A 25,960-nucleotide genomic window follows, 5' to 3' on the forward strand; every position below is an offset into this window, starting at 1 on the left:
CGAACGGTGCCGAGGGGGTGGTGTTCGTGCCGATGCCAGCTAAGGCTGCATGACCTTTTGCTGCTGTGGAGGGGGGTGGCTGCTGGTGTCAGCAGGACCTGGGAATCATAGGACTTGTCGGAAAGTAGGGCTGGAAGGGACCTCACAAGGTCACCTAGGACTGCAGCCTGCAAGGAGAAATAGCGTGCATCCTCTGCTCCCCGGCAGTCGATAGATAGCACGACAGCAATCCCCTGCCCCCTCCCTGCAGCCTGCCTTCCTCACATGCCTGAAGAGCTGAGCCTTATCTATCTCCTTGCAGCTCTCTGGTTCCTCTTGCCCACGTCCCTCCTGGGCCCAGGGTACAGGTATCCTGACCCCTGGACCTCAGGGCCTGCAGCCGAGGAAGGAAAGGATACGTCGTCCCTGACGTGGCAGCCTGTTCGGTCGCAGGGTGAGACCGGGATGCCCAATTCCTCTCCTCGAGCCATAGCAATGGGAGAGCCAGATCCCCTGAGAAAGGGCTTAAGCAGGACAGAGTCGAGGGTGTTACCAGAAAGGTGCCCATCCCTGGGTCTTGGCACCACTCGTGTATTTGGGGACCATAACCCTAAGGAGAGAGAGTCTGCAGCACATAGGACTGGATGGGACCCCTGGGCCCACTGCATCCCAGCTCCTGTATTCAGGGGGTTCAGGAGCTTGTCCACTTCCACCCTCCCCACCCACCACAGCCCTGGGTCCTGGATGTCACAGAAGATGTCTCCTGACCTTCATCCTCTGGTTTCTTGGCTCCCTTTCACCCCCGAGGGCTCACTGACCCCGCCAGGGTTGTGGGAATGGATTTGTAGCTGCATGTTCGTGCGTATGAACCTAGGGTACGCCGGGACTCGCTGTCCTGCTCGCCTCCATCCCGTCTGTCCTTTGCACCGGGGACTTCTGCTGCTCCTGCGCTCCCCGAGTTTGGGACTTGTGCTGAGGACAGTCCGGGCAGGGCAGACAAAGGCCGAGGAGGCGAGCAGTCCCGTTCCTCCTAAGCTGTGCACTTACCGCAGGGCTGTACAAATGCGCCGTGGATTGTCTGGAAGCCAAGTGGCTGAAGGAGAGCTTCCGCAGGATTACAGCGGATTTAGGGATAATTGCCCGGGGTTAATTTCCTGTCCGGAGGGTTGAGCAGAGGCCACGAGAGTATCTGCATGCAGCATAGAGGGCCCCGGCTTTTTTTTCTTGTTTGGGACAAAGGGTGAGTGAGCAGCTGGGGCGAGGAGGGAGCGGTCCTGGAGAGAGCGGGGTACCACTGCACCCTCGGGTTTTGACTGAGATTAGCTGCGAGAGCCCGAGGTAACGCGAAGTGGAGCACGGAGCAGGGCTGAGGGCCGCCGACCCCGCCGCGAATTGGCGGCCCGTCGGGCAAAACTTCTTCCCTGTTAGACGCCTGGGGAAAGGGTGACGTCTCCGTCGCGGGAGGTGTTGGACACCCACCCGTCGGGGATGATCTCGGCGCGTTGATGCCTATGGGGATTTCCCATGCTTCTGGGTTGTGCTAGTTGCTTTGTGGGGTTGGGAGGGGGCTTTGCCCCCACCACCTTTTGGTGCTACGTGGGTTGGGTTGTGTTTAAGCCTTCCTCGGAGGCATTGGGTGCCGGGGGCTTTGACTAGGCTGTGCCAGTGCTCCTGGTTGGACTCAACCCTGGATGCTCCTGGCTAGAGGATCATGCCCCTCTGCTCAGCGTCAGACCGATCCCTACATTTGGGGTCAGGAAGGACTTTTACCCCGTGGTCAGACTGGTATGGGCGGCGTGGGGTGTTGCCTCTCTCCGTAGCAGGGAGCCTGGACCTTTACCTGGGATCTCTTGAGGGTATATTAACCATCTTGGCCACTGCAGAACAGGCCGTGTACTCTTGGGAGGAAGCAACCTGCATTCGGGGTGAGAGACGAGGGAGGGAGCGGCTGGGGGGTGGGGATATTCGGGCTGCCCCAACATGGGGCCAGGAAAGCAAAGGCGCTTGATTCCCAACGGTGAAATGCACAGCGGTGTCTCCTCGTCGTCCCCCCCTCCATCTGGGATATGTAGACAGGGAGCAATCCTGCTTGAGGTTGGGGTTGTGCTCCCACCCCCTCCCCCTGCAAAGCCAGGATGCTGCTTTTCGCTCCCCCGGGACTCCCCGGGAGGCCGAAAACGAACCCAGGAGCTCCGCTTGTGTTTTCTAGAGGTCTGTCTTTTCCGGACGCCCTTGCCTCGTCTTGTCCTTACCCATTTTGTGCCTGTTTGGATATCCCTTGTGTCCTCCAAAGCAGCCTGCCCTTTGCTGGCTGTTTCCCTACGGCTCCCTGCTCCCGCCGGCTGGAGACTCAAACGCCAATGTGCCCCCAAAGCAAGCGCCTGCTCCGCTCGGGCTGGCTGTCATTGAGCCCCTTTGGCTCCTGATTCCTGCCGGGGAAGCTGAGGTCTTTCTCGTTGTTTTGCTGCCAGCTTTTAGCCCCCCTAGAAATGGGCCAGGCCTGTTGCAGGGAGCAGGATGTCTGAGCCTGCAAGTCACCGAGTGAAAGGTTTTGCATGCGTCTTAGTGAAGGGTATTAGCGGGGTTACACCGAGACACGTGCCTGCAGGACAGGGAGACAGCAGCTATGCTCCTCAGCAGGAAAGCAGCCAGGTGAAGGACCTAGCAGTTACGTTTGCAAGCTCAGGAGCATCCTGACCAAGTCTGGTAGGGAAGCCGGCCAGCTTGATGGGATAAGGGCTTCTTTATTAATGATATTTTGTTTGACTAGTCTCCTCCTATAGTTGAACTGAAATGCTAGATCCAAACCTCTTGTGGACATACAGGACCTTAGGTCTGCATCAAGAACCAGGCTCCTTGACTCAGGCCTGATCCTTGCAGACGGAGCCGGCTGGGGCACTGGATGCTCCCTTGAACTTTGGGCTTGCTCAGCTCTTCCTCGTTAAACTAATTGGAAGCTGGCTGGCAGTCAGGCTCCCATGAAACCAGTGTCAGAAGTGACCTTTCAAGACGGCGCTCTCTATCTCAAAATCCCCAATATTATTAAAAATGGGGAAATGATAGCAATTAACCCAGGCTGACATGAGGAACACCCCCTGCCCCGCCCGACACACACCTCTTTTTGGGGGTCAGTATGCTCCATGGCTGGATCAGCTTGAAACTTCAGGGCAGCAAAACTCAGGCCCTCCTCTCTTAAAAGCCTGCCCCCGCCCCAATGCTCGAGATGGCGAGGGCTCTCCTATAAGTCGTTAGACCTGTCCCACAGTTGAGTAGCTCTGAAGCCCTCCGACGAAGGGCAGGCGTGCACGAGCGTGTGCGAGCACGCCCACACGCTCGCACACACCCATGCACTCACACAGGCGTTGCAGCCAGCTGATCAGCCGTCCTCCAGACGGTTGATTTGCCGGTGACAGCGCTCCATCTGCCGCGAGCTCTCAGCTCGCCGGACGAGTGCGATTTCCCTTGTAGCACGAGGAGGGTCCGACCGGCCGTCAAAACTATCCCCCTTGTCCGAGGGGTGAAGGAGCAGGCGACCGAAACCTTGGCAAAGCAGGGGATGGCAGGGAGGACGGCAGCCGTCCGTGCAGAAATGCGGCGCTGAGCAAGATGTTCCCTGCTCCATCTTGCGGGAAGTGAGAAGTGACAGCGTATGATTAAGTCGTGAAGTGCGCGCCGCGGCGGCATCGTTAGACCCAACAGGCCCTTGCCATAATGGGAGCTGCCAGCTGATGAATTTTTAACGGCCCAGCTGCCTGAGGATCGGAGCAGAGCCGGCATGGCGAGCTGGGCCGTTGCTGGCGTCCCCCTTCCTTGCCACAATCGCCATGCACCTTGCACCCAGGCTCGTACCCCCACACGCTTCCCTTTCCTCACCCCCCCATCACTTACTAACCCCGTGCCTGTCTCCTGCTCCCTGGAGATCGTCGCCCCGCTCTACCTTTCTGCACCAGGCCCGTTCACCCCGTGCGGCGTCTCCCGCTCCCCTATGCACAATAATCCCCTCTGCCCTGCGAGCTGGGGGTGGTGGACGGCTGCCCTCTCGCCAGCCTGCAAGGACACTGCCATGGCAATAGCTGGATTTCCCCAGTGGAAACTGTATTAATTAAGAAGGAAAAAGCTGGGGGGAGAGGGGGACGGACCCCACTGGGCACTTTCATTCTCTAAGGTCTTGCAACTTTTCCGTGGCGGTCCGGGGTGCCTGGGTTTGGTTTGCCCCCGGGGGGAAGGGAGGAAGGGGTGTCTCCTAGGTGAGAAAGTGCCCTTGACTCCATATGAGCTTTAAGCAGAGTTAAAGCCAAGCCAGCATTTGCTCCCATCCTAGCACAGGGGGGCTGCCGTGGGGTTTAGCTGGACGACCCATCCCCAACGGCGTCCGGCATTCGCAGGCCTGGGAGGTTAAGGAGCTACGAGTGCAGAGGAGGTTTCGGGCATGGTTTTGTGGAGCAGCACGTGATAATTGTCTTATACTAACGGGGCAAGTCTTTCCAAGCTGGCTCTTGTCCCAAGGGAAGGGGAGGAACGAGAAAGAGCCAAGAGAAGTTTGCAGAGAGGTCATGGCAGGGCTGTTTTGCCAGGGGTTTTTTTGGAGAGGAGGGCAGGAAGGCAGGCCCTGACTCCGCTGCCCTGCCCAGGCACGGGGTGGTGGTATATGGTGCTGAGAGGTGCAGGCACTTAGAAAATCATGCGCCCCCGAGTCTGCTGAGCCCTGCATGCAGTGCACAGAAAATACAAGGCACTGCAGTTTCACTGCAACGTTCCCTGCAGATGCAAGCACTGCTGGAGCCCTGCAGCTCACCTGAGCAAGCTTTTCCCCAGCCAGGGCACCCTGGGACACAGCCCAACGCTGCAAAACCTGAGCTTTGATGCTGACGTGACGGCACCCCTGCCGGTAACCAAGCTGGCAAGTTTAAAGCCAGCACGGCGTGGGAGCTGCAGCCGTGACTGCATACTCTCCAGCCCTGGGCCCAGCCAGACCTTCCTCCGGGGACCCAGCAGAAGCCACCCGCTCTCCCTCCAGCTGCCTCCGGCTTTTAACTGGCTATTTCTTGCAGGCGGAGCAGGGCTGGCTGAGCCCACTGCAGGTCCTCGCGCCTTCCTGGGTTTTTCTCTGCTTCTAAGCAATATCCCAGCCATGCCACACACCAACAGGAGAGGTCCAGAGCCATGCAGCTGGGATGCTCTCTCCAACAACAGCAGTGACACCCTCCAGTCATGAGCTGGCTGAGCAGAGGTCCCGGAGGTGTGCAAGCTTTGCAATGCACCGGGAAGCCCTACAGATCTGGGCTTGGCCGGCTGGGGTCAGGGAGGGAAAACTGGAGGCAGATCCCTGCTGGAGAAAGCCCTGCCCTCCAGTTCCTCCTGTTTATCCCTATCCTGGAATAGGCTTGCGACCACACAGAGACTTGGACCCGTCTTGAGGAAGATCGCAAGAGACGGCCTCAGCCCCAAATTACACGGGGGAGTTGGGTCCGTTGCTGTGAAAAGCAGAGGGCTGCTTAACATTGCAGGGGCATGCGTGCACACGGAGCGGTCCATCAGGGTCTGTGCGGTACGGTAACGCGCCTTCCAGGCCATGTCCCGTGTCCCCCAGGACTCTCTCCCTAGGGTGGCCCGTCTTTGTCTGGGGTTGCTGGGCTCTCCTAGGCTGTCTTGCTGGTACCAAAGACCACGGACAACAGGTCGGGGGTGCTAGGGCTTTCCAAGAGGGAGCAGAAGTCATTTGCAAAAAGGGTTAGGAAGGCGAGACATTGTCCAGGTATTGGAGAAAGTCAGGTGCTAGCTCCTGTTTTCACAGCTGCCCTTGGGTTGCGAATCGTGGCTGTGTGGAGGGGCCTGGTGCCAACAGGGGGATAAAACTCAGATGCTCCTGCTCCAGGAATGTAGGGTTTGCCGGCCTGGATTGGCCTCAGTCTGGCAAACCCTATAGTTTAGACCCAGGATCCTAAACCCCGGCCTCAGTCTGGCAAACCCTGTATATCTAGTCCCAGGATCCTGTCCAAAACTACCTGCTTCAGAGCCCAGGGCAGGGACAGGGGATGGAGCGAGGTCTCCTGGGCCCCTGTGTCTGCAGGCAGAGAGATACTTGAGGACTCCTCAGCGCCTCTACTTCAATCTCAGCGGCACAGCTGCAAGGTGCAAAGCCTGACACGCTCAGGGAGGGTGTGATGGGGAAAGCGGGGGAAATGGGGGCCTGCCACTGCACGGACAGGGAAGTTGTTGGCGAAGAAGGGTCTGAGGATGAGGACCGTGCTCCCTGCTGCAGAGAAAGGCAATGCCTCCTCCCCACCTCCCGCAGGCCGTGGGGAAAAAAATCCTCCCGGATCCCAAATTTGGCCACATCGGTCTGATCCTGATGGGCAGAGCAAGGTTGCACAGTGGGGAACCTCTGGATTGTTATAATTACCTGCAGGGTCATCTCAGTCAGGAAGGTGGAGGTGGCATAACCTGTCCCACCCGAGAGGAGCCAAGATACCAGGAAGGTAACCGATGTCCTCAAGACCTCCCCATCCTGCTTGGAGGCAGGAGGCCCTCACTTGTCCCCGTGATCCTTGTCTCCTGAGACGCCAGCCTGGCCTCTCAACCAGGGAAGCATCCTGGGTGCATGTTCTCAGTGGCGTATTTGGGAGTACAGCTGCCCTGAATGTCCCTGAATCAAACAGCATCTTCCTCGTACTTTCATTTCTACTCAGGAGAACTTTTGCAACCTTTTCTCCGATGCCCAATAAAGGGGGTTAGCGCCCTGAAAGATTGCAATTAAAGATTTTTTTTTTTTTTTTGGCAAAAATCTTCTTGGTTTAATAAAAGATATCTCTACTACGAGTCCTGATTGCCTTTTCCTGGTACTAAGACAGCCCTGCCCTCCTTGCCCTAGGTTGTCCAAATGGTCAGGTGGGGCTATCAGCCAGGATCGATGTTCCCTTCCTGCTGCCGTTGTTTCTCCTCTCTCGGTGAGGATCCTGGCAGCTGGCATCCACCACCAGTGTCCAAAGTAAAGTGAGAGGGCTAATATACATAAATGTGCATAAAGACTGCAGTTATCATGGGGAGGGGGTGGATTCCAATTAGGTCTGTAGTATCTCCGGGTGCTCGTGACTCGGGTAGCCGCTCTCCATCTCCCGCTGGTTGTTTTTCTTCCCCCCCACCCCCCATCTTCCTAAACAATTAACTTTGCAATTAGACTTAATTATGTTCCATGGCAATTGAATGTGTCCTCTGCCCTGATTGCTCATTTTGGAGAGACTCAGCAGTACGGGTGAGGGCTGCGCTGGCAGGCGAGCAGACAATGCGGCCGTGATTCATGGCCTGGCAGGGGAGAAGTCGGGCTCGGGAGCTCTCGGGCTGCAAAAAAGCAGTGACATCTCGGCTTTTCATCGGGGTGCAGCAGGGAAACACAGGTGGAGTGGCTGGGATTTCCTTCAGGCCAGGGATTCAGCATGGGCATCGTGTCAAATTGTGCAAGGGAGATGCAAAAGTGGGGGCTGTGCCCGGAGGACGCGGTGTACGGTCTCCCTCTGGTGACCAGGTCTGTGAGTCAGCTGCGGCCCCAGGCCCTGGCACGTAGCATGTCCGTAATAACTTGGCCTGCAGGATTGGGCACTGGAGGGTTGCAGTTTCAGATCCAATGGGCACGAATTGCCCCGTTATTCAGTACCCAACGGTGCATCTCACGCGTGCCAGGCTGTCAGCCCCACGCCCGGTCCATATCCCAGTTGCATGCCTGTCTGTACATTGCCGTGCTGTCTATTTGCAGCGTGCGCTCCGCCAGCCCACGCAGCCTATTAACAGTTGGGAGGCCGGGTGCTGCAGCGTGTGCCCGCGAGATGATTTTCATATTCGAGTCAGGTCCTGCGTACGGTTTCTCTTCGGGGAGGACGGGCGAGAAGTGAATTTCATACCTGGCACGCATGCAGAGCATTGCTTGCGTTCTTGCAAACAAGGTGTTTTAGGGATCTGCAGATATGAGGATGGGAGTCGAATCTAATGAGACCGTTGTGCAGAAAACCTTGGAAATCGGTTCTGCCTGTGGGTCCCTCGTCAGACTCCAGCTCAGGTCGCTAGCGAATAAAGGCTTTTATCACCGGAGGCTTATTCAGAGAAATGAACTGGAGTTGTTCTCTCAGTCTAGACCTTGCAGGGATTGCCAGCAACCCTACCAGTTAGCGCTTGTGCCCTGTGATAAAGACATCTGTCCACTTGGAACCGAAGCCCCGAGCTTGCCGCAGCGTTTGTGCATGCGCTTGCCATTGCCGGTCTGTGCGATCAGGTTGATGTCCCACGGGACTGCTCCCGGGAGCAAGAGTAAACAGGGGTTTATGGGCTTGCAGCGCCGACGGTTTCCATATCAGACAACTGACCTCTCCAGGGACCGCGGCCACCGTCCTTTGGGTCACTGCACGTGGCCTGCGCCCTGCTCCTTAGCAGCGGTCATCCCGGGGCGGAGGTCGGGAGGTGGGGGACGCTGGAGAGGCAGCCGGCACAGCAATCCCCCTGGCAGATTTACTCTGTGAATAAACAGAGGTCTTCATTTTCCAGTGCTGTCAATCCAGATTAATTTTTAATGCGTAAAAAATAAACTGTCTTTGCTAGATGGAGCTTAACTAAACAGTACATCTCTCTAAACGCTCATAAATCCCAGCAAGTGGATGAGTTTGCAGGGAACAGAGACGACTGTCAGGCACGGGCCTTTTCCGAGGCAGTGCCTTGACCATTCACGCTACAGGGGGAAAATAAAGCCCTCCATCTCCGTGATAGCCAGGCACCCTGGCTCGGGTCCTAGGAGCGAGCGCTCCTCATTCCTAATTAAGCTGTGCCCACCATGCCGTTCATCACTGGGATGTGGGATTGACGGTGCGCGCAGAAAGTCCTTCTCATGTACCAGAAATTTGATGCTTGCTGAAAACTCCTTTAAAAAAAATATTTTTTTCTTTTTGCAAAGCCTATGTGCTACTTTTATGTGTGTGTGTGTGTGTGCGCGCGTGTGTGTGCGCTCAGAAGTTAAAACCTAGCGTCTCGCCAAAAAAAAAAGCATTATTGGGGGAAAAAAGGCTAGATGATGCCAGAAATAACACTGTAGCTCATGAATAATGCAAAGCATAATATACTTGTTATTGTAAGGACTTATCGCCGCTAATTATAGTCTATTGCTACCGTTCCTCCTGAAACGCTGGCATTGATCTCTAAAGGACATGCCAAATGTTTCATTAAAACAAAATATTGCACTTGATATTTCCCTGTTGATAAGCAGGTCTTCTCTCAGAGACATGCCTGTTGTTCAGTGCCTGGATGCTCCCTCGCTCCCCGCTCTTCCTCTTCAGATCATGGCTGATCAGAGATGGAAAAGACCTTTTATTAGATCATTTTGCTCATCTGCTCTGGCCAGATTGTTTCCTGCAGAATATTCTCCCCTGCTTTGTCCAGCTTGGTTTTAAATGTCTTGGCAACAGAAGGATGCTGAGAAGTTTGTAGCTTATCCCAAAAAGCCCAACCAGTGGGGATCAGGCGTTATTTTTATGTTTTGGGATGTATCTTACTGGAAATCGGGTTGCATTTCAGGAAGGCAGGAAGAAAAAAGGAAGGTGCAATGGATAGTTCCTTGTCCTGAGAAAGAGATATAGGACCGAAGCGGGCGGAGGGAAGGGAGGGAGGAGGAAATGCTGGCTTTACCGATAGTTTTGCTTTTAGATCCTCCTATCAGAGACACCTGGGAGACAGCTCTCCAAGAGAGGCTTGGATTTGGAGATGATCAGACTATTACAGACTAGTGGAGGAGGGGAAAATAGCCGAAGCCTTCTAAAGTCAATGCAAAAGCATGCTCATTGATTTCAGATCATGTTGGATCAATCCCTAATTGCAGCGCTCGGGCAGGCTTCATCTTTTTTGAGGGGAAGGGGGGCAGGACTGCTTGAAAGTTATTGTCTCTCTCTTAATGTAGCCATACGTTTAAAAAAAAAAAACCCCAGTGGACAAGCCTAAGGTCCTAACTCTAGCGGCGTAGCAGATTTCCGACCCTTTTAGCAGGGTGGTGGCATGTCAGGCGTAAAGGCTGGATGTGGGTGCCAGCCAGAAGCAGAGCAAGACAAGCCGGGTTTATCTTTGCACGGCACGCCCAGATCCGTTGCCGAGCAAGTGACCTGCTCTTGCTTTCAGGAATCAATGGAGGGAAGGAGAAGGAAGCATAGTGAGACAACTGCGGCTCCTGTGCATCGCCATTGCCTAAAGAGCTTGTTTGAGAGGAGATGGGTACATCAGAGACGGTGCACCTTGCTTGGGGATGTCTGAGCATGCTGGACCAGTGCCAGTCCTGGCATATGGCTTGGGGACACGAGCCTGGACCTCTTGTCTTCTCCAGTCCTGGTCCCTTGCTATCACAAGCACCGCGTCACCCACCGCCTCCCGGACGGCCCTGCCGAAGTAGCTGAGACTGAACGTCTTCCTACGAGTGATGCTCTAGTTCACCTGCGATTTCCTTTCGACTCAAAGCCAAAAGCACTGGGTCACACAAGAGTAGACGTGAAGACCTGTGCGGTCCTTCATCCCCCCCATATTTCCTGCTGAGCTGCAGCGGTAGCTCCCTCTCCTGAATGCCTGTTCCTTAAAACATTTTTGAGGAGGGCAAACTGCCTAGTTAACCTCCAGGATTCGGAAATCATAATGAAAGTGCCTGTGAACACTTGGCACTTCCCTAGCACCTTCCCCCTGAGGATCTGCAATCATGAAGCAAGCCAAAAACCTGTGAAGTAGATACGGTTTGTTCTCCCCATTTTACAGATGGGCAAACAGAGGCACAGCAAGGAGAAGTGACTTGCTCAAGGTCATGCAAGGAGTCAGTGGTGGAAGTGGTTCATGCCCCAACCTTGTTCCTCACAGAACTGGCTCTCCTCTATGCTAGGCAGGTCGGGATGGACAAGCGGCACGGTGCCTTCAAACCCCGAGGCCCTCCCGGCCTGTCGGGTTGTCTTATTGGCACGTCCCGGTAACACTGTACTAAAACGGACATGTTTCGAAATTACATTGATTCCCCTGTGGAGGGAGGGGAAAATGTGAGCACAGGTTTCAAAACCAGATGTGTCATTTCAGGCTCCTTAAACCAGACTGGGAAAGATCAGCAGTGCCAAATCATCCAGATGTCACGGGAGCTGCAGGAGCTCGGGGCTGCACAAACCGGGATAGAGGCACTTCGGTGTTCGGCCCCCCGTACTTTGCTCTTAGCCCTCGTTTCTTTGCATAGCCTGGTCCAGGCACTTTAAATGACAGGGAAGGTGTCAGGTAAAGTGCACAACTGTCCTCCCTTTGCTCCCTGATAATGGCCAAGCACTTTGCAACGTTAATACGGGCCTGCCCGGCTCTTTTTTAACAGCCCATTTCCTTCTGGGCATTATTTTGTCTCCTGCTTCAGACACCAGCCCTCCTGTTAGACTGGTGCTGAAATGCATGCCCAGAAGCCAAATGGCTCTTTCAAAGTGGTGAGAACTGTATTTACAGTAGCAGCTCCTGTGTCATCATCATCAAATGAATTGTTAAACTCGGGCTTTCAGAGGAAAAGGGTCCCCCTTCCTCCACCCGCTGCCCAAGCACACGTCTTATTTTTCACGGTCCCGTCAGGCTTGTGGAAAGCTGGCCGAGGTTTTACGCTGACGCCTCTGCTAAAACATGCACATCGCACTGTATTGTTATTGTAGGGTTGTTTCCACGGGCTGGACCGCGCACGCTGGCTTGGGGTAATACCCTTGCTCACGAGCACTGAGCTTTGCCTGCTGCCTTGAGCCTGGAAGTTGGCTGGGGGTCTGTGAGCTGTGCAGGTCGGCGTGGTGTCGAGACAGGGGCGGTGGTGGGTGTTAGAAATAAAAGAGAGCTGCGTCTTGTTTTTCTTTGGAAGTAAAGAATTGGGTATGGACTGGACGGATAGACTGGGCACGCAGAAAAGGGGAAAGAAATCATTGCATCCTATTAATGACCCTTAATTCTGATTTCCAGCTCCTGGGGGGGCTGAGTTTTGGTGCAGTGGGGTGTGGCTATTCGCACGGTCCCCTGGCTGTTTGCTTTGCCCGCTCCCCCCTAGCCAGCCCTTCTCCTCCGCTCTACCTGCTAATCTCATCTTGATTTTACTCACTGAGCAGGTATCAGGAGAGAAGGAGCATCTCGTTTGACAGGGGCTGAGGTTTCTATTGCTCCCCCCGGCCTGCCAGCCTCTAAGCTTTGATTCTTACTTATTCTGGTAAGTCTTCTGGGCTCTTCTTCCCTAGGCTAGCATCTTCCCTTTCAAGTCTCTGTGTTTCTGGCTATAAAATACTCAGTCTGTATTCAAAGACTCCCTGATGGTGAACCGTCTCGAGCTCTAGGCAATCTCTTCCAATGCTTAATGTCCTTCTCTGCTAAAATAATGCACTACGCCTCTAGTCCCCCCGGGGTAACTACACCAAAAACTGCCCAAGGCAAACAGTACTAGGCTTGAATTATGGCGTGTGCTCTCTCTTGTATCAGAAGCCGGTAGAGTAACAATCCCACCACACTGTGGGTAGCTACTTATCATGGATGGAGGCTTAGCTTCAGTTTAGTCATTTGGTCTCATGACATCTTTTATTTATTCATTTATTTTGGCAAGATTGAAGAGCCATTGGCAATTTGGGAGGTGGGAGCCCTATTTATGCTCCGCTGCATCCTTAATCAGCCGTGGTGTAGCCAAACAGGCAAAGGGTTGGATGTGAACTTTTGACATTTTCTAAGCTGAATTCCTCAAGAAGAGGCCTTGGGGAAGCCACCACCGAGGACGGGACCTCATGCAGAGCTTAGACCTAGCAGCACTGTGTTGACATTGCATGGGGATGCAGGTGAAGATGCCTTGCACCTATAGGCTGACCCTATAGCCTGGTGCTGTTTCAGAGCAGCGGGTGCTCTCCTATCAGTGACGTGGCAGCTGTCTGTTCACTAGGCCAGAGGTTCAAACCCCACCACTGCAGAAGTTATCTGCACAGTACAGGCCTGTGCACTGTTTTAAAATATGATGAGCAGGTTTCCTCTAATAAAAACAAAATCCCCAATTCTGGTGTTAAAAAAGTAACCAAAATCCACATTTTTCCATGATTAAAATTAAACACCACTTTTATATATATAACGTATGTATGTATGTATGTGTGTGTGTGTGTGTGTATATAATATATAAATAAAAAATATATATATATAATGTGTGTGTATATATACACACACATATATACGCACACACACACATACATACATTATATATGTACATTATATATACACACACACATACATACACACAAACATATATATCTATAACATATATATAACATATATATAACATATATATATCTATACACACACACACACACACACACACACATATATATATATATATATCTGCAAACTGAGGATATTTTTTGGAGGCCTGTAAAGGGGTAAAGTCTGAGCTGCATATGGTGAGCTTATCTGTCAGTTAGAAACTGGCCTGATAGGTAGGATGGGAGGTGAACTCTTCTAGGCCATCTTCGCCCTCTCAGCTGCCCCAAAACCAAGTCCTGCTAACTTGGAGGCTGCTACAGAAGCTGAGTAACAAGGCAGGCAGGCTGGGTGAGATGCAAAGGCTGAGCCAGCCCTCTGACTAACTAGCTAAGGAGCCTTGATGAGGTGCGAGCAGGTAGGATTTGGGAGCATCTCAGCTGAGGCAGTGCCTTGAATGTAGCACTCCACTGGACCTGGCACAAGGCTGGGGTTATTCCCACAGCCTGCTTTACCCATGGGCATCGGGGGTGGTTTGTGCTATACTCACTAAGCCTTTATGGCAAAGCTGCCCTTGCCGTGGGCTCTGAGTGCAGCATCCATCCCTCTGGAGAGAGGCCGGCCAAGCACAGCTTGCGAGGACTTCAGTGATGCCTCCAGGGCAGGGCTGCCATCCACTGTCTGCGCAGGGTGCTTGCCAGCCTTGCTTTCCTCCGCCCTCCAAAGCAGCCTGTTCCCCTCCTTATTCCTCTGTTGGTACATCCTGATCCTCACCCAGCGGTTGCAGCGACCTTTCTTTGAAGCCAGCATGGACAGGTTGGCAGCAGGCTGGTGCCTTTCATCTCCTTTTCCCTTTGCCTTGGAGGAGAGCAGGGGGAGGGAGGGGGCAAAGACCTTGCAGGGGGCCACCCCCCTGGTCTCTGGGCTTTGAGACCTGCCCAGATGTTATATACGGGGTTGCTTCTCAGCATTGCCGTCATGCAGAGAGAGGGAGGTTTGACACCGGTGGATTATATCAAGGAGGGGAGTTTGTCCAGCATGCGGGCGCGGAGCCTTGTTAATTAAAACGCCAGCAGCTCAAATCCCCTGAAGGTGAGAGAGCTGTGTGTTTTCCTTATTACCCCGGGCTGATAATGATAGAGCCACCTGTACCTTGCGTGGGGACCATTTGCATCATCCAGGCTGATGGGGCCGCCTGTCTTGGCACGTTTATGCCTCACGCAGGGAATGATGAAATCCTGCTGGGAGGAAAAATAAAAAGCAAACCCCAAATGAGTGCTCTTGGGCGGGAGTTTCATAGTTTCATAGCTCTTCGTCACTTCTGATTCTTGAACATCAGGAAGGGAAGCCGGGCCTGGCAAGAAAGAGATGTCATGTCACGACTGAATAAACCCCGGACTGATGGCTTTCCTTTGCTGCGGAGGTCCCTCTGTCCATCTTGGGGGGCTCGATGGAAGATGTCCTTGGATCATGAGCATGGGGGTGTCTGGGTGGGCGAGCCCCTGGCATCCAAACTGCTCTTCTCATCCATCGGTGGTGATGGGCGTTGTGAGGTTGGCACTTGTCTGTTTGCAGAGGGCAGACAAGCCTGGGCAGGAGTGCAAAGGGCACTTAAAAAGAGTGTATAAGTCCCAAAGATTTGAACGTGGCAGGGATCCTTAAGGGTGCTGGCTGAGCCTGAGCTCCACTCCACAAAGCCTGCCGCCCCATAGGGTTCGGGGGGACCCCAGGAGGTCACATCTAGTTTATATTTGACAAGAAATAAGTGTGGTCCCCAGCTGACTTCCAGGGCTGGACCTGATAACCTTGCAGGGTCCCTTCCAGCCCTAATGTCTATGACATCTAGTCCACCCTCCTGCTCAAAGCAGGACCAGCCCCAGCTAGCTCATCCCAGCCAAGGCTTTGTTTAGCTGGGTTATCAAAACCTCCAAGGATAGCCTCTTCCAGTGCTTCACTGCCTGCCCAGCGAGAAAGTTTTCCCTAATATCCCACCTCAGCTTCCCTTGCTGCAACTTGAGCCCATTTCTCCTTGTTTGAGACCAGTCTAGATGGTGAGCGAGGATCCCTGCAGACCACATGCTCTCCATACATTGCGGGCAGATGCTTCTCTTGAATTAGAGATGGGGAGCTGATAACTGCCTGGAAGCCCTGGGACCTCAACCAAGATCTCCTGAATCCTGGACTGGGGCATTAACCGCCAAGGCCCACTTCCCCAGGGCTACCAAAGAGCTCCTCTTAGGTGTCCAAATGCCCATGTTAGAGTAGATTCAAACTCAGATCCTCTTGCAGCAAAGGGCTGGGTCTCTCAGGCCCTAAAGCTTCAGCAATACAAGGTTTATGACCCATGTTTGAGCCCTCCAGGGTGTAGCAGTGCCCATACATGCCAAGCCGTAGATTTGTTGCCCTACCCAAGAGACGCATTTTCCTTCTGAGATGAATTCAGCCTAACAGGATGCTCGCCTGTATATCCTGAAAGCCCTGGTCCCCACGCCTGGCAGGTCTGGCAGCTGTATGGGGCACCCTGGCTTGGTTTGTTCAGTCCCTTGTCTCTGTGCATTTCTTGCATCTCATAGGTGAAGAAGCACTGGGGTAACATCTCCCAGGACAGGAGAGCCCGGGGTGTGACTTTCCCAAAGGCATCCCCCTCTCTTCTGCCCTCCCTCACACCCACACACAGGCCTCCATTGCAGCTCGGTGAGTAAAAGCACCAGATTTACGCGGGTTCCAGCGAAGAAAACACTGATTCATTTCCATGTCGCACCACGGACGCCTCGCCGAGCGATGACTTGGTGGGGCTGCAGTACAACAGCCGTCAGGGCGAGTGAAACCTGGCCCCTCTCTGCACCCGGGTAAGCTGGATGAGTGCTGCAAGGTGCGGGTCTTATGGAGGCAGGGGGCTTGCAACAAGAAGCAATGGGATCCAGCCAAGCAAAGGGTGTTTCAGGCATCGCCAGTGCAATGGTCAGAAGCGCCCAAGTGACCGATGAGCAAGAGCCCTGGGAGTCAGGAAGCCTTTGTGCTGCTAAGCCACTGAGAATATATCACCCTGTCGTAAAGTATTAACCCGAGATAACCAAAGCATGAACCCAATAATGACTTTAGCTCGGCATTTTGTCACGGAGGTAGTGGATTCGTCTCTTGAAGGAGCAGAGATGTGTAAATGCTGCAACGACCAGCCAACACCTTCCAGGAGCATTCATTCAGATTGTTACTTCAGATACACTCGATTGTCAACTTGTAGTTCAGCTGTTTGCTCCCTGGGACAGGGGCCACCTTTTCTGCGGTGTCCACTGCATAAAACAAGCGCTACTGGAGACCCATCGGTGTTGCTCTAATGAGAATAACGATCGTTTTGTTGTCGTGCATTGCTCGCTCGAGCCAGCAAGGATGAGTGTGACCCACAGCCAACCTTCCCACGCAAGCATTTGTCGTCCCCCATCGCCGCAGAGAAGCAGCAAACCTACAAATGATCTGACGGGTCCCTGCTAACCCGCACGATGCTGCTGAGATGAAAAACAACCCCCCCCCCCCCAAAAACTAGTGCGAGTAATAAGTGCATTTGATGAGACCCAAATCGCTGAGTGGAGAAGCGAATGCTAAGTTTGCCGAACTGTTTTCTGCTTGTCACTCATTCGGCTCGTGGCTTGCTACATTTACATTTTGGAGAGACGACGCATTCGAAATCTACAGTTCGCTGGTCGTGCCTGGACCTGGCGTGGCTGGATAAAATGGCCTTTTGCCCTAGAGCGTCTAAACCTCTCATTCCTCTGATGCTGACAGCGGTCACTGTCTCGTGCACAGGGCGTCCGTAGCACGTCGCTGCTGGACAACGGCTCGTGCTGGCAAGTTCAGCTCCTGCCTCGCACTCTTATTACTGAAACCGGGGACAGCCTTGCCTGAATGCAACCGGCCGAGGGACAGCTCCGCTCAGCAATGCAGCACCTTCCCCGGGGTAGATGCACGGCTGCGCTAGAAGACAGGGGATCCCCTAACACCCTTCCCTGGTAATCACCCATAGCAAGCCGGCACATTTTGCACTAATGAACCATCCCAGCACAAGGAAAATCTCCCTCGCTTCTTGGCTCTGCATCCCAGGAGAGAGGGATGCTTGGGCCTGTGGCATCATCATACCGTATGAGGACACATGGGCAGCTCCTTCCCTTTCCTCTCCCAGGGACCTACAGAAGTGGCAATCAGGGAAACAGGCTGATAAGCTAAGACAATTAGGGGAACAGGTGTAATGATCCCCAAGGGCATCCTTTACGAACCCTGTTTTCTCATGGGATACAGCAGAAGGCATGAAGCAGTGGTGTAGAGGGCCTGCCCGGTGCCAGCAGGATCTGGGGTGAGACCCTGAGCTCTTCCATCCTCCCCAGAGAGTGTTTAGCTTAGGTTTCTCTATCCTGGTTTGCAGAAGCAAAGCCGTGCCTACCCAGATGCATGGCTCTGCTGGAGGGCAGGGGATCCCCTAACACCCTTCCCTGGTAAAGATCTGCAAGCCAGCACATTTTGCAGTAATGCACTGTCTCAAGGCCAGGAAGAAGGGTGCAGGGACCAGACTCTTTCTGTCCGCAGTCCTGGCAGGAGCTGTTACAGGTCCGACGCCCGCTGCCCACCGCGGCAGAACAAGTGGCGTTGGTACAGCAAAGGCGCTGAGCCGACGCGCCACAAGTAGCCGGTCTGAGCCTGATAACTTCCTTTTCCAGCTGAGATTCACTCAAAGGGTGAAAAGTCTTATTTGTCCGTGGTGGGGTTTTGTTCAAGAGAGCTGCCCTCTCTTCCCAGCCCCCCCTTGAATAACTCAATAATTACTTGAACTGAATCAACACCCCCCCAGCCTCTACTCCCCCACTGCCACCATTCAGCCTTAACACAAGATCACACTGTTTCACCGCTTCCAGTGTGCCCGGAGCTATTCAGCTTGCTTGTTCCTCTCTGAATGGGACTGACAGAGCTGCTTTTGTGCGGGAGCCATCGAGATTTAATTGGAGGTCCATCGGGAGGCGGGGAAAGGGAATGGTGTCACTAGGTCAGGGTTTCGGGAAGGTCAGCGTGAAGAAGAGTTCAAGGAGACAAAGAGCATGGAGGAGGGGGTGGTTTGGCAGTGGGAGGCCTGTGTGCATGCATAAGGGAACCCGAGACTGGCAATTTGCAGTCCCCGAGAGCAGTTCAGGGTGCCTCGGGGTGCAAGAGCCCAGTTTCATCGCTAGAGGATGGGCTGCCCAAACCGAGCAGGCCCTGGCTGGTGCTTCAGGAGCTGCAACTGCTGTTCTGTGTTGAATTGCTAATGGGTCCTTCCTGCAGAGATCACAGGAGGACTCCAGCAGGGATGAGGGAGGCCTTGTGTCAGAAAGGTCGCTGGTGGCAGCCTGTGTCCTCAGGTAGCTCATTCATCCTGTGTATTAAAGGCACTAGATTGCACCCCCACTCCCTACCCTGAGCTCTTCCATCCTCCCCGGACAGTGTTTAGCTTAGGTTTCTCTATCCTGGTTTGCAGAAGCAAAGCCGTGCCTACCTCAAATGCATGGCTCTGCTGGAGGGCAGGGGATCCCCTAACACCCTTCCCTGGTAAAGATCTGCAATTTTGCACTGATGCACTGTCTCAAGGCCAGGAAGAAAGTTGCAGTGACAGGAAAGATCAGCACCTTCTCACTAGGTCTCTGTTTTCTGTGCATCTTTGGGGCATACGTGCTCCCTGAACAAATACCTTCTCTTCTGCTGCTGCCTTGCAAAAGTCATGTCATCCCCGGCGAATCCCCTGAACTTTGTTCTGCTCGGCTCGGAGTAGGAGAGGAACTGTTATTACCAGGCATGGCTTGATTTTTGCCGGTCCAACACCAATGCTCCCAGGACTGCATGCACTACATTACTGCTATGGAAAACCCAGCTGGGTGGCATTTGCTGCATGACATCTTTTGAGTCTAAAGCCAAGCACATCTGACCTGAAAATCACTGAGACAGATAAACGTCCAGGTCCTGCTGCAACAGGTGCTGGGTAGTTGAAAAGCAAGCCAATAATTGTGCCATTCTCCAGATGACCCACTTTCACGTAACACCTCCCCCAGCTACCTTTCCAGCACTGAGGATGGTCGAGGTCCTGGCGAGGTTGACTGTGATAGTTCAGGGCTACTGTTCATCTGGGTGCACATGAGTAGACTAACGTGAGATTTGAAGCTGCTTAATGAAGCTTGTTAAGTTGCAGGGAATGATATTCACAGGTTAAGCAAATTTCTTCCTTTATTTTTCTCTGCCCATATACCCTGTGCTCTGTGCATCCCTCCAACCTGGCTCCTGTGCTGTTTTGTAAATCTCTTGCTTGGCTTCCAGCGGGGAAGTGAGGAAGAAGCATGTCAAGATGCTGGATACATACTCAACTACGTGGCCCGTGTTGGGTCTGGCAGGCCATAGATCAGAGAATTAGTCAAATGGAAGTAATGCAGAGGACCCGCCGCCTTTGCCCTTGTTTTTTTCTACCTGTTTGAAAGGAGACAAGCTTGACATTTATACAGCATTAGCGAGGCCTGGATTTAGCATGAGGCATGCTGTCAGATCCATCCAGGCCATTGTGCGTCTACCCACGGGCTACTTGGAGTTCAGTGCTCAAGCTGCTTGCCTCTGGGATACCGCCAGGCAGACAGCGATCGACAGCATCCCCTTGCAGAGGGGGGGAGATGGAGGGCACCCCCAGTGCTGCCAGGATTAGCAATTCCTGTGTGCGCTGCGTCTCTGTTCCTTGAAAGCCTTGATCCCTATGTGGTGATGCAGGTGCCGTATTTTGGTAACCAGCTCAAGGCTTCTTCCTCTAACCTGGCGACAGCAAAGCAAGGTTGAACTGGCTCATTTTCTCAGTCTCTCCAAGCTTACATGCCCCAGCTGTACCTCAGGACCACTGGCCAATTGTGCCTGGACCCCATTGTGCCTCAGCAAGGTGATAGAGTTTCTCCAGCAGCACATGGAGCAAGGCACTCTGGGGTAGCTTCTTCCCAGAGAATTGGCAGGAAGGAGCATTGTCTCCCATTGATGCTATAATGGGTCTTATACCAATCGAGGAGACTAGGGACCTTTGTACACGCCACTTTTTTTGCCCTTCCATGTGCTGCATCTGTTTGCAGGAGTGGGATTTCCAGATGCTTTAAAAGTCTTTCTTGTGCATTAAAGTAAAACTCCTTGGACATAGTTTAGTTTGGCTCACTGCAAATTAAAGCATCGCATCCATGGATTCATTGTGTGCAAACACAAAGGCACTCAAAGATGTGCAGTAAAGCTCTTTGTCTACCAGATGCCTGTCACTTTTTTGTAGTTCACCCCTTTGAATTGCTTCCACTTTTTGTTTTCTTGTGTGGCCAATATGGGGGGTGGTGTGGGTATGTGGGTATGTGGGTGGGGGGTGTATGTGCTGGACTATCCTGCTCTCCTGTGACACTGGCTGGAGACTGGGCTTAATTTGTTCGAAAACCTAGTGCATGCAAACACTGGTGGGACACTCCAAAATTCAAGTTTAAATTTTATAAACCTTTTCAATTTAATGAGCATTAAACCCGTGGTGTGTACAGAAACCCTAAGACGCAGTTGTCCTAAACTAAAAGCAAGTTTACTGATCCCTAACAGATACAACTCTAATTAGAATTAAACCAGCATTAGCAGGTAAAAAAAATTATGTTTGTAGCTAGTCAGAGCAGATGGTCAGCACCCCATAATGTTGCGAACGCAACTTCATTGGTTGATCTGGCCGTGAAATCTTGTCCGTGGCTTCTGGTTCCCATGTCTGATGTCGGGACAGGATCTTGGATCGGTGGCAGGATCTCTTCCAGCTTTCTTAAGGAGTGCTCCAAGGAGGGGTTCCACTTCTTGCCCTTATATACCTTTAAATTACTGCTTTATCATTTTACATTAGCATAAGCTTGTCCCTACGATGCATGCTGTTAAGTTTATTTCAGCTTGCTATATATGATTATCTGTAACTGGTTTTTTCCAGCTGCTAGTACCTTTTTATTCTTAGGTAGGGGTTAGTTTTGCTATCGATCATTTTGCTTTTCTCCCAAGCGAAATCCCTTAGTTTGGTTGGCCCAGTTCTTGTTTGGACTTTGGTCACCCAACCAGGGTATTTCCAGACTTCTTCTTTCCCCCTTTCCAAGGCCGGGCCGCGGTCAAAGTGACCAGTTTGTCAAACTTCTGCTGGGCTGCAGCTAAGATTAAGCCTCCAGCAAATACATATATTGGCTTCTGGCCCAGCGCCGGTATTATTGAGCAAGGCCCAGAAGGGTCCCAACACGAGGATTGGCTAAAGAAATTACCCCACCGCAATTAGGAGTGTCTGTTTCTAGAGGTCCATCATATTCTAGATGGATATGGGATCATGCCTTGATGCAGTGCAACCACGTATGGACCGTAATGTCACAGCTGTGTGGCAGCAACCGAAAATACGGGGGCCTGAGCATGCTAAGCGCAGGTGAGTACCTTCATCTCCTTGCATCATGAAGGGAGAGTTGAGTGGTGCTCAGCAGCTGTCTGAGTATAGCTCGGCCTTCCCTTGACCTGAGATGATCTGTGCCTTCAGGCCTGGGTATGGATCAGTGAAAATCAGGCCTGATCTATTGACCCAATAGACCCTTGGTCTATTGACTGTGGGTGGATGGAGACCGTGACTGCCTTAGCATCTCCGCTCTAAGCAGGTGGGTACCTCCTGGTTAGGATCCACCCCGGTGGGAGTCTTGGATCGCACACTACCTATTCCTTTTGTGATGAGACTGGGTCATCCACAGCCCTCATCATGGCTGGGCTTGTCTTTTTAAATGAATAAGGCTGCTGCTACTTTTGGACAGGAATTTAGGGCAGTAGAATCCATGAAGGCTGTCGTTCGATGCTGAAACATTGCCATTTCAGTAAGTTAAAGAGAAAACATCCTGCCTCATATAAATCCCCGTAACGAGTGGATGTTCCAATCCAGACTATATCACTCGGCCGTATATCTCCACCAAGACTATCTGCTGCCACCGTCAATATAATGAATGTCTGTCAAGCACTTTGAACGTGCTAAGTGCTGCATGTATAAGTGCGAGGCATTATTCCTGGTGACCCCAGGGTCCTGACCGACTTTCTCTGTCTCAGAAACCGAGATCTAATGTCTGGCCCTAAGTGTGAGTCCGTGATTGCTGCTTCCCCACACTGCTCCATTGGGATTTAATCTGCCGCTTTCTAAAGCGCGGTGGGAGATGCCCGGGATGGAAGCAGCCTCAAACCAATTCTTCTCTGTAAAAGTGCCGTAATTGCATTTGCCCGCTAATCCGAGCAACATGCATTAAGCGGAGCAAGAGCTGAGCTGAAGGGGTGATAGGCCTTGCTTACCCAGGGCTAGCAAAATCTCTCGGCAGCAGCCAGACCCCACTTTCCCCGGGGGTCTGCTGAGCATGAAATGTGGGGGTTTCTTTCCCTCCGCTCACACAGCAGCTGTTTGTTTTGCTCTCTTCTCTCACCGAGGTGATTTATTTAATTTTCGGCGAGGCCATTGGCTGCTATCGCCGAGACAGGAGCTGTGTGTGTTTTCGGTTCAGAGGCAGCGGGCGGCTGAGCGAGCTCGCGGTGTCAGGAGTGGCTGTTTGCGGGATTCGAACCGTTCGCGTGCCCTGCTGCCCAGCTATCCAGGTTGCAGCTGTGTTGGTCCAGAGGCAGGAGGAGTCAGAAGTGATGGTAGAGGTGATCTCTTTTATTAGCCCAACTAGGCTTTTGCAAAAAAAAACAAAAACAAAAAGTGTTGAATTGCAAGCTTCCAGGCACAAGCACCCTTCTTCAGGCACAGGAGAAAAGTTCTCCTAGGTAGAAATAAAAGTTCATATTTCATAGGAGAGTTAAAGGTGTGACAAAATCCGTCCACCACAGAGCTGGCCATTGCAGGCAGAGACTGTTTCCCAGGGGGCTCAAGGACCAGCCTGAGGCTATGTTTAGGGGACCGGCCCCCACACTTAGGGCCACTCCAAGGCACCTCCTCTGCCTCCTTGCCAGTCCCTGGGTGCCCAAATGGGTTTGTTTTCTTAGCTGTAAGCTCCGGCCCAGGAGGGAGGTCATGTGGATGGGCCTACAAATGGGGGAAGTGCTACTGGATCACCATGTCCCTTGGTCTGGGGCCCGTGGCGGGAGCAGTCCCTGCTCAGTGTTGTGCGCAATGGGGTTTACGTGCCCGGTGGGGACTGTAGGCAAGCGTTTACACTGCCGCTTCTTTGCTCGCTGTCTGAGCACCTCGTAGCATTGCTTGGGATTCATGCCCCCATTCCTCAATCCTGGTAAACTCGAAGAATCGCTTTGTTTTACAGAAGGGAAAAGCTGGGGCGAGGAGTTTGGTGCCTTCTGTGAGGACCCAGTTTGGGATCACAGCAGCTCCCACATGTGAGCTCGGGGCAGGGAGGAAGGGGAAGAGCTGGCTGGTTAAGGTGGCTTTAATGATCGAGACTGTGTTTTGGGGTGAAACAGGGTCTGTGCGGGCACTGAGATAAGTCAGAGCAGCCCCGAGGTTATTCTGACGCATGCTACGTTTAAATGGGTGCTTTAAGGGCCGCGGGCAGCAGGGAACAACCATCGCACATATCCTCTCTACTGCGCAAATCAGGCACAGACTCTTTTCATCTGCTTCACAATGGCCGGGGAGGACCTCAGTGTATTCACCCTCTTCAAGGCCCCTTTCTGCTGCCAGGGCCCGAGTGAGACCAGGCCACCAACCCCCTTTGTTCTGCAGGGGAAGCAGGTTTCAAGGGTTTATTTTACAGAGAGGTAAACTGAGGCACAGAGAGGTTAACGGTGTGTGTTCAGCCAAGAAAGGACCCCCGCCTCTCCTGCCTCCGGGGCCCCAGCACATTCAGTTTGCAGGTGGCAAGGGGGAGCACATCCGGCTTCATCTGCCAGCTGATGGAAGCAGGCAGGATGGTACTGGGGTTGTACTGGTGGGACTGGTGCCATTGGGTTCAAGAGCGATCCAGTCCCTTGCTGGAAGGTGGGGAACCTGCAGAGGGGTTGCAACGAGGATGGAGCCAGGCTGTTCACGCTGGGGGGGAGCAGAAAGCAGGGCTCCTCGGACCCTGGCCCCTCCTGCCTTAGGGTTGTCTGACCACCGTCCCTTGCCGATGGACTTTTGCAGGATTGCTTTTGGACCACAGCGATAACGGGCCCGAAACAGCCTGCTTCCCTGCACTTTGACTCCGTGCCCTGCTGCGGCTGAGACAGTCTCTGATTTGGGAAGTGTTACTTGGCAGCGGCGAATAGACGTGGCATGCAATATAGGCTGCCCTGGGCTTTTATGGAAGAAGAAACAGGCAGCAATAAATTGCTGAGAAGTCGAAGTCGTAAAAGCTCTTACACGACTAGCTGGTCTGTTGAGGCTGGAAATGTCTGATCCTTCCCCTTCCCCTGAGCCCAGACACCCTTGGCTTTGCTTTCTCCTCGTACTTGATGTACTCTCCTTGCATTGCCCCTGCCAGCTTGACTCCTCTGTGCTGATAGGAAAAAATGCATCTCGCGGGGTGGGTTTTTTTCTGTCTCCTGGGGTGGTAACTCCTGACAGGCTGTTTCACAGACTCCCTGTTTAATTGCTGTTCAGCTTTCTGCTTGGATTTTGTTGAACGGCTCTGAACCCCCCACCCGCAGCAGAGCTGCAAACTCAGAGGCTATGCATCAAAATGACTTTGGCACAGCAAATATTGTTAATAGCTGATCTGCTCTTTTAACATATATAAAGGAGACACACAAAGGCACTAGGTTCATCTCCTCCTGCCTCCTAGGAGGTGGAAAGGGGCCCTGAAAAGGTGTCTCCGTCCTTTGCCGTTAACACACCATTGTTGCCTAAAAGGAACAACGGTCTCCTGCTTCAAGTCAATGCAGGGGACTGGCTTCTTTCAAAATCAAGCACTTAACCGTTCTAAACCTCAGTTACTTAACTGTAAAATGGGCACAATGAGCCACAAGCATTTCCGTCACATGAAGTAAGATCTATAGATAAACTCTGCCTCTGAATGTTCCACTTTTTGACTGAACAGGAAGAAGGAGTTTCCCCACCTCCTATGAGAGCCTGGTCCATAGTCAAGCAGATCTCATTGTTGGAAAATCATAGACTCATAGAAGCCGGGTTGGGAGGGACCTTGTAGATCTTCAAGTCCGACCCCCAGCCTGGGCAGCAGAAAAAACTGGGCTCAGATGACTCCAGCCAGGTAGGCATCCAGCCTCCTCTTAAAGCCCCCCAGGGTAGGAGCCAGCACCACTCCCCTTGGAAGTTGGTTCCCGATCCTAGCCGCCCTGGCCGTGAAGTCGTTCTTACGGATGTCTAATCTAAACCTCCCCTCCAACAACCTGTGGCCATTATTGCATGCTGGGATGTTGCTGCTCTCATTGGCGTTCTCGGAGTGAGCGCTGATGGATGAAGCCTCTGCGGTAGCTGTAAGTCCTGCACCTCTCTGCTCTCCTCCCCACTCACAGGATCCCATGGGGCGGTGGGTCCCCCATTGTGCCATGCCCCAATAAGGCAGCTGTACCCCATGATGGGTGCAAGAAACACCCAACGGACTTGTGGAGCTGCATCTGCTGCAGGCAATTCTTGACTGTGCCATGAGAAACACAACCAGGTGTCTGCTCCCCGCACCCCCACGTGGCCTCCCCTCCTATAGCTTTCAGGGATCTCTCAGATATGCCAGGGTGGTGCTGAGTCCTGCAGCCCTGCTACTGGGGGACGAGGAGGCTCAGCATCTCCGAAAGGGTCCAGTGTATTCAC

The 25,960-nt window shown here is 53.0% G+C and overlaps 1 protein-coding gene across 8 annotated transcripts in view; it reads left to right on the top strand.

Annotated features, from left to right (window-relative positions):
* The window catches only part of ADGRB1 (adhesion G protein-coupled receptor B1), a 320,747-nt gene that overhangs the window by 27,585 nt on the left and 267,202 nt on the right, over window positions 1–25,960 (top strand). The window lies entirely within an intron of this gene.

This window comes from Crocodylus siamensis, chromosome 3, assembly GCF_052110815.1.
Source record: "Crocodylus siamensis isolate JL-2025a chromosome 3, ASM5211081v1, whole genome shotgun sequence".
NCBI lineage: Eukaryota > Metazoa > Chordata > Crocodylia > Crocodylidae > Crocodylus > Crocodylus siamensis.